Consider the following 7,415-nt stretch of genomic DNA (forward strand, 5'->3'; position numbering starts at 1 on the left):
ACCAACAACAATGATTTTAGAGCCCAAGTAAATAAAGTCTGTCACTGTTTCCATTGTTTCCCTATCTATTTGTCATGAAGTGATGGGACTGGATGCCATGATCTTAGTTTTTTTGAATGTTGAGTTTTAAGCTAGCTTTTTCACTCTCCTCTTTCACCTTCATCAAGAGGCTCTTTACTTCCTCTTCACTGTCTTCCATTAAAGTGGTGTCATCTGCATAACTGAGGTTGTTGATATTTCTCCTGGCAATCTTGATTCCAGCTTGTACTTCATCCAGCCTGGCATTTCACATGATATTTTCTGCATATATTGATGCTTTTGAACTATAGTGCTGGATAAGACTCTTGAGAGTCCCTTGGACTGCAAGGAAATCAAAGCAGTCAATCCTAAAGGAAATCAATCCTGAATATTCATTGGAAGGACTTATGCTAAGCTGAAGCTCCAATATTTTGGCTACCTGATATGAAGAACTGAATCAACGGAAAAGACCCTGATGCTGGGAAAATTGAAGGCAGGAGGAGAAGGGGATGACAGAGGATGAGATGGTTCGATGGCATCACTGATGCAATGGGCATGAGTTTGAACAAGCTCCAGGAGATGGTGAAGGACAGGGCAATCTGGTGTGCTGCACTCCATGGGGTCACAAAGAGTTGGACACAACTGAGTGAATGAACAACAACAAAATTCTGCATATAAGTTAAATAAGCAGGGTGACAATATTCAGCCTTGATGTACTGCTTTCTCAATTTTGAACCACCTGTTGTTCCATGTCCAGTTCTGATTGTTGCTTCTTGACCTGCATACAGATTTCTCAGGAGACAGGTAAGGTGGACTGGTATTCCCACCTCTTTAAGAATTTTCCACAATATGTTTTATCATAACTATGGGCAAATTTGATATACTGTCAAAGAATTACAAAATTACACAGCAAGAGTCTTTGGTCATTCCTCAATACTGAAATAAAAAACAGTCACTGAAATGGTTTCCATTAAACACATAAGAATACAATTTGTAATAGAAGCAGCTAAAGTGTTCTGGGAGTACAACTGTGACTCTAGAAAGACAAAAGGATTTGTCTTTCTAAGAAAGACAAAGAAAGAAACTGGTAGATGATTGGGAGAGTCACACCCAAAAGAATAACAAGCAGTCCTACATGGCCACTGCTCCAGCATAGCTGCTGGGCTGCCATGCTCCCCATGCACCAAGCTCTTTACATTTACATGGTGTTTTTCAGTACCCTGAGTGTGTCTTCTTTTCCTAGTTTTTTTGAAAGAGTTTTCCAGCAATCTCTGTGAGATGAATTTAACATCCTTAACTTCACAGAAAGAATTAAGTCCACCCCCTGAATGGCTGAGAAGAAGCTGATTAATAAGGGAAAAAGCATTTATAGTCCATCTAACCCTTTCAGGGGGGCAACTGAATAGAAAAAAATCAGAAAGATCAACAGACCTGGAATCAGTGACAAGACTTTGATACCTACTAACTTCCAAGATTTTTATTTATGAAGCATATTGTAAAGCAGAAAAGCTCAGCAGCTCATTTTCTGTATTCTTAGAATTTCTACCCAGTTTGTCTCTTCTTTGGAAGGATAACATTTTCAATAAAGTGGACAGGAAAACTATTTTCACAGTGAATAACAATGATTCTCGTGTCTTTTGTGGCTCTGTACCGACAAGGACACTTGGAAGACAGTATATTTTTGCAATTGGTGACCTGGAAGGGAGAGTTGCTTCTTGTGAAATTTTCATGAAGTACTCCACTGTTATCTTTACAGATGGCACTGATGCTCCTCTTTGAGGCATGAATAAAGGTGTTGGTGTCTTTGCAGAATCCAGTAGTCATGTTTGGTCTCTCCATCATGATATTACATTACCTGTCATTCCGGCCCTTTGGGCTATGATCATAGTGCTGGGTCAGAAACTGTTTATATCTGTAGTCATCCTTAGCCAGGGTCAGCTGGGTCAGACCCAGACCCAGCATGAAGGCCAAAAACAGGGGGCTCAGGACCCTCACCATCACTTTCAACAAATGCTCCTGCCAAGGGCAAAAGGAGATGCAGTAGGGCACAGAAAAACATTCCCAAATTAGACTGAAAGGACAGGGACTTGTTTTTATGAGAGGGCATCATGAATCAGGTATCCCCCATCACCTAAATATACCTTTTTCTTTTCTTTTCCTCAGTAGTTTCATCTGTCTTTTCAATTGGTTCTTTTGGAAAGTCGATTTAAAAGTTTCCTGAACCCAACCTCCAGGTGCAACCACTCTTTCCTATCCCTGAGGATCACTGAAAGTTTACATTTCTATCAGTTGTAACATTACAAAATCCATTCAGTCTTTAACTCATCTATTAACTAATTTAAAAACAAACACTATATAAGCCTCTGCTGTTTATCAGGCACTATGCTAGGTCCTGGAACACAAAGACCATTAAGACAAAAGTGCCTCCCTAATACTGGATATAGCACCCTTGGAGAAGGGATGGGAGTGCCAGTTTACTGAGATGAAACAGTAAGATAGATGCTGAGAGCTGTGAAGAAGAGAGACTTTCAGGAAAACTTGAACCCAGAGAAGGGTGATCAGAGAGGTCTGGGGAAAATAGATTCCAGGTACTCGAGTCAGTCCATCAGACTGTGAGGAGAGCAGTGAGAGCAGCTGCACCCTGAGATGAAGGGAAGCAGACCTAATCCCCCAAGAAGTAGGTAGAATTATTATGTACTATTTAGAAAGAACAGGGTAGAACATATTGAAGTGTAATGCTTGGGAGTGGGTCTGGGCTGTTTGGCTCTAGGTGAGTGATCACTTCATCGTGGTTATCTGGGTCATGAAGACCTTTTTTGTGTAGTTCTTCTGTGTATTCTTGCCACCTCTTCTTAATCTCTTCTGCTTCTGTTAGGTCCATACCATCTCTGTCCTTTATCGTGCCCATCTTTGCATGAAATGTTCCCTTGGTATCTCTTAATTTTCTTGAAGAGATCTCTAGTCTTTCCCATTCTATTGTTTTCCTATATTCGTTTGCATGGTTTACTCAGGAAGGCTTTCTTATCTCTCCTTGCTATTCTTTGGAGATCTGCATTCAGATGGGTATCTCTTTCCTTTTCTCCTTTGCCTTTTGCTTCTCTTCTTTTCTCAGCAATTTGTAAGGCCTCCTCAGACAAGCATTTTGCCTTCTTGCATTTCTTTTTCTTTGGGATGGTTTTGGTCATTATGTCCTGTAAAATGTTATGAACCTCTGTCCATAGTTCTTCAGGCATTTTGTCTACCATATCTAATCCTGAATCTATTTGTTACTTCTATTGCATAATCTCCAGTAGCATATTGGGCACCTACCGACCTGGGGAGTTCATCTTTCAGTGTCCTATCTTTTTGCCTTTTCATACTGTTCATGGGGTTCTCAAGGCAAGAATACTGAAGTGGTTTGCCATGCCCTTCTCCAGTGGACCACATTCTGTCAGACCTCTCTACCATGACCCATTCGTCTTGGGTGGTCCCACATGGCATGGCTTAGTTTCATTGAGTTAGACAAGGCTGTGGTCCATGTGATCAGACTGGCTAGTTTTCTGTGATTATAGTTTCAATGTGTCTGTCCTCTGATGCCCTCTCGCAACACCTACCGTCTTACTTGAGTTTCTGTTACCTTGGACGTGGGGTATCTCATCACGGCTGCTCCAGCAAAGTGCAGCCGTTGCTCCTTACCTTGGACAAGGGGTATCTACTCACGACGGTCCCTCCTGACCTTGAATGTGGAGTAACTTCTCTCGGCCCTCCTGTGCCCACGCAGCTGCCAACATGCTACTGGAGATCAGTGGAGAAATAACTCCAGAAAGAATGATGGGATGGAGCCAAAGCAAAAACAATACCCAGCTGTGGATGTGACTGGTGATAGAAGCAAAGTCCGATGCTGTAAAGAGCAATATTGCATAGGAACCTGGAATGTTAGGTCCATGAATCAAGGCAAATTGGAAGTGGTCAAACAGGAGATGGCAAGAGTGAACGTCGACATTCTAAGAATCAGTGAACTAAGATGGACTGGATGGGTGAATTTAACTCAGATGACCATTATATCTACTACTGTGGGCAGGAATCTCTTAGAATAAATGGAGTAGCCATCATGGTCAACAAAAGAGTCTGAAATGCAGTACTTGGATGCAATCTCAAAAACGACAGAATGATCTCTGTTCATTTCCAAGGCAAACCATTCAATATCACTGTAATGCAAGTCTATGCCCCGACCAGTATCGCTGAACTTGAACGGTTTTATGAAGACCTACAACACCTTTTAGAACTAATACCCAAAAAAGATGTCCTTTTCATTATAGGGGACTGGAATGCAAAAGTAGGAAGTCAGGAAACACCTGGCATAACAGGCAAATTTGGCCTTGGAGTACAGAATGAAGCAGGGCAAAGGCTAACAGAGTTTTGCCAAGAGAATGCACTGGCCATAGCAAACACCCTCTTCCAACAACACAAGAGAAGACTCTACACATGGACATCACCAGATGGTCAACACCGAAATCAGATTGATTATATTCTTTGCAGTCAAAGATGGAGAAGCTCTAGACAGTCAGCAAAAACAAGACCAGGAGCAGACTGTGGCTCAGATCATGAACTCCTTATTGCCAAATTCAGACTTAAATTGAAGAAAGTAGGGAAAACCACTAGACCATTCAGGTATGACCTAAATCAAATCCCTTATGATTATACAGTGGAAGCGACAAATAGAGTTAAGGGACTAGATCTGATAGACAGAGTGCCTGATGAACTATGGACAGAGGTTCGTGACATTATACAGGAGACAGGGATCAAGACCATCCCCATGGAAAAGAAATGCAAAAAAGCAAAATGGCTGTCTGAGGAGGCCTTACAAATAGCTGGGAAAAGAAGAGAAGCGAAAAGCAAAGGAGAAGAGGAAAGATATTCCCATCTGAACGCAGAGTGCCAAAGAATAGCAAGGAGAGATAAGAAAGCCTTCCTCAGTGATCATTGTAAAGAAATAGAGGAAAACAACAGAATGGGAAAGACTAGAGATCTCTTCAAGAAAATTAGAGATACCAAGGGAACATTTCCTGCAAAGATGGGCTCGATAAAGGACAGAAATGGTATGGACCTAACAGAAGCAGAAGATATTAAGAAGAGGTGGCAAGAATATACAGAAGAACTGTACAAAAAAGATCTTCACGACCTAGATAATCACGATGGTGTGATCACTCACCTAGAGCCAGACATCCTGGAATGTGAAGTCAAGTGGGCCTTAGAAAGCATCACTACGAACAAAGCTAGTGGAGGTGATGGAATTCCAGTTGAGCTATTTCAAGTCCTGAAAGATGATGCTGTGAAAGTGCTGCACTCAATATGCCAGCAAATCTGGAAAACTCAGCAGTGGCCACAGGACTGGAAAAAGTCAGTTTTCATTCCAATCCCAAAGAAAGGCAATGCCAAAGAATGCTCAAACTACTGCACAATTGTACTCATCTCACATGCTAGTAAAGTAATGCTCAAAATTCTCCAAGCCAGAGTAACTGAGCTAAGATGCTACCGAATCTTCTGAAGCATTCATGGCCGAAGCGTCGTGTTGCTGTCACCAGGCGGTTTTCTGCAGTGTCCTTCACCCCTCCACCGACTTGGAGCATGCGAAATAGTTTCCCCAAATTTTGAGAAAGAAAAGGAAAATGTAACCGTGATCGTTTTCTTTGGCTCTCCGTCAGATTACTAAGAGGACCATAAGTACTGCTTCACGCAGGCAGTTTGAAAATAAGGTTGCAGAGAAACAAAAGCTGTTTCAGGAGGATAATGGAATGCCAGTGCATCTGAAGTGTGGGATAGCTGATGCCCTCCTGTATAGAGCTACCATGATTCTTACAGTTGGTGGAACGGCATATGCCATGTATGAACTGGCTGTGGCTTCATTTCCCAAGAAGCAGGATTGACTTCAGTTTATCCTCCAGCCATCAGTTGGTTCAGTTCATTCAGCTCTCTGTGGACCAGTAATCTGATACATAACCGAGTTCTTTGGGGATCAATATTTATTGACTTGTACTAGCTGCCACCAATAAAGCAGTCTTTACCATAAAAAAAAAAAAAAAAAAATTCTCCAAGCCAGGCTTCAGCAACACGTGAACCGTGAAATTCCAGATGTTCAAGCTGGTTTTAGAAAAGGCAGAGAAACCAGAGATCAAATTGCCAACATCCGCTGGGTCATCAAAAAAGCAAGAGAGTTCCAGAAATACATCTACTTCTGCTTTATTAACTATGCCAAAGCCTTTGACTGTATGGATCACAATAAACTGTGGAAAATTCTGAAAGAGATGGGAATACCAGACCATCTGACCTGTCTCTTGAGAAACCTGTATGCAGGTCAGGAAGCAACAGTTAGAACTGGACATGGAACAACAGACTGGTTCCAAATAGGAAAAGGAGTACGTCAAGGCTGTATATTGTCACCCTGCTTATTTAACTTATATGCAGAGTACATCATGAGAAACGCTGGGTTGGAAGAAACACAAGCTGGAATCAAGATTGCCAGGAGAAATATCAATAACCTCAGATATGCAGATGACACCACCCTTATGGCAGAAAGTGAAGAAGAACTAAAGAGCCTCTTGATGAAAGTGAAAAAGGAGAGTGAAAAAGGTGGCTTAAAGCTCAACATTCATAAAACTAAGATCATGGCATCTGGTCCCATCACTTCATGGGAAATAGATGGGGAAACAGTGTCAGACTTTATTTTTTGGGGCTCCAAAATCACTGCTGATGGTGATTGCAGCCATGAAATCAAAAGACGCTTACTCCTTGGAAGGAAGGTTATGACCAACCTAGATAGCATATTTAAAAGCAGAGACATTACTTTGCCAACAAAGGTCCGTCTAGTTAAGGCTATGGTTTTTCCAGTGGTCATGTATGGATGTGAGAGTTGGACGGTGAAGAAAGCTGAGCGCCGAAGAATTGATGCTTTTAAACTGTGGTGTTGGAGAAGACTCTTGAGATACTCTTGGACTGCAAGGAGATCTAACCAATCCATCCTAAAGGATATCAGTCCTGGGTGTTCATTGGAAGGACTGATGTTGAAGCTGAAACTCCAATACTTCGGCCACCTCATGCGAAATGTTGACTCATTGGAAAAGACCCTGATGCTGGGAAGGATTGGGGGCAGGAGGAGAAGGGGACGACAGAGGATGAGATGGCTGGATGGCATCACCAACTCGATGGACATGGATTTGGGTAAGCTCCGGGAATTGGTGATGGACAGGGAGGCCTGGTGTGCTGCGATTCATGGGGTCACAAAGAGTCGGACATGACTGAGCGACTGAACTGAACTGATTGCATAATCATAAGGGATTTGATTTAAGTTTACATTGCACTTTTCAATCTGCTGGGTGTGTTTTCTCTATTTTTTTGAAAAAGTTTTCCAGCAATCTCTG

General features: G+C 42.1%; 1 protein-coding gene and 1 pseudogene across 3 annotated transcripts in view; one reads left to right on the forward strand and one right to left on the reverse strand.

Annotated features, from left to right (window-relative positions):
- LOC145512655 (ribonuclease 4) overlaps positions 1–7,415 on the reverse strand; it is a 29,608-nt gene that overhangs the window by 7,738 nt on the left and 14,455 nt on the right. The window lies entirely within an intron of this gene.
- Positions 5,685–6,080, forward strand: LOC145513820 (cytochrome c oxidase subunit 7A2, mitochondrial pseudogene; annotated as a pseudogene). The gene has a single exon (XR_014059719.1). The product of XR_014059719.1 is annotated as a cytochrome c oxidase subunit 7A2, mitochondrial pseudogene (transcript).

The sequence above is a fragment of the Giraffa tippelskirchi genome, chromosome 7 (genome assembly GCF_054371585.1).
Source record: "Giraffa tippelskirchi isolate mGirTip1 chromosome 7, T2T-mGirTip1v1.2.pri, whole genome shotgun sequence".
In the NCBI taxonomy this organism is placed as follows: domain Eukaryota; kingdom Metazoa; phylum Chordata; class Mammalia; order Artiodactyla; family Giraffidae; genus Giraffa; species Giraffa tippelskirchi.